Below are 1,630 nucleotides of genomic sequence, written 5' to 3' on the forward strand. Positions count from 1 at the left end.
CCCAACTAATTTTTGTATTTTTAGTAGAGATGGGGTTTCACCATGTTGGCAAAGCTGGTCTCCAACTCCTGACCTCAAGTGATCCGCCAGCCTCAGCCTTCCAAAGTGCTGGGATTACAGGCGTGAGCCACTGCGCTGGGCCGGATCTCCTTTTCAAGAACGTGATATATCTTTCTATTTGTTGATCCCTTCCTCTTTGTGTCCTCGGTAGCATTTTAATGTTTCCTTAATATGGGCATTTCTCATTATAGTCATTCCTTGGTGTTTTACCTATATAAGTGCTATAAAAATGGGATTTTTTAGTTTTGTTCTATTTTTTTTCCCCAGCCACCTACTGAATTCCCTCATGATCTATAATAGTTTTGTTTTGTTTTGTTTTTGTTTTTTTTTCTGAGATGGTGTCTCGCTCTGTCACCCAGGCTGGAGTGCAGTGGCGCCATCTCGGCTCACTGCAAGCTCCTCCTCCCGGGTTCACACCATTCTCCTGCCTCAGCCTTCCGAGTAGCTGGGACTACAGGCGCCCGCCACCTCGCCCGGCTAATTTTTTGTATTTTTAGTAGAGACGAGGTTTCACCCTGTTAGCCACGATGGTCTTGATCTCCTGACCTCGTGATCCGCCCGCCTCGGCCTCCCAAAGTGCTGGGATTACAGGCCTGAGCCACCGTGCCTGGCCTATAATAGTTTTTCAATTAATTTTTTTAGGTTATCACCTATAAATAATGCTAATTGTGTAATAATTTTTCTAGAAACAAGTTCTTGCCATGTTACCCAGGTTGGTATGGAATTCCTAGGCTCAAGCAGTCTGCCCACCTTGGCCTCCCAAAGTGCTGAGATTACAGGCGTGAGCCACCATGCCTAGCCCTAATATTTTTAAATCTCATCTAAATGCATCACGTAGTACCTCCAGAACAATAGTAAATAGTAATGGACAGCTCTGTCTCAAACCTGATTTTAAGGGCAATACTTTTAGTATTTTCTCATTAAGCAGCCGTTGAAATACATATATTTATTTTATTATGCTAAGGAAGTATCCATATCTTATTATTTCATAATAATCCAATGGATAAGGAATAAATAAAACAGAAAGACCAGATAGAAGGCTACTGCACTAGGGAGATGGAGAAAAGGTGGAAGGTTGGAGATACGCCTTAGAGATAGAGTCAACAGGATTTATTGGTGGGCGTGGGTCCTAACTCATATTTTATGGCCTTGGGTTACTAGTTTGTTTAATCTGAGCCTCACTTTCAAATTAACATTTGGTAAACATTAAGTGAGTATTTACTATGTACTAGGCATCTTAAGATACAACAGCCAGCGAGACAGACCTGATACATAAACTTTTGGAGCTTGTAAAATAATCACAATTATTGTTTTTGTAGACAAGTGCTACAAAAGAGAAGCACAAGATATAACTAGCGACCGATTCTAGGTCTGGAGATGAGGAAATCCCTCCCTGAGGAAATTTAAGATGCAACCTGAAGAATAAATAAGGGTTAGCAAAACTGAAGGGGTGTTGAGGAGGAGAGCTCTGCTGATGGGCTAAATGGTATGTGCAAAGACCCTGTGATAGAAGAATAGTTTGGCTGGAGCTTGGGAATAGAGAGATGAAGCTACAGAAGTAGGTGGGTAA

This window comes from Mandrillus leucophaeus, unplaced genomic scaffold (assembly GCF_000951045.1).
Source record: "Mandrillus leucophaeus isolate KB7577 unplaced genomic scaffold, Mleu.le_1.0 Scaffold245, whole genome shotgun sequence".
Taxonomy (NCBI): Eukaryota; Metazoa; Chordata; class Mammalia; order Primates; family Cercopithecidae; genus Mandrillus; species Mandrillus leucophaeus.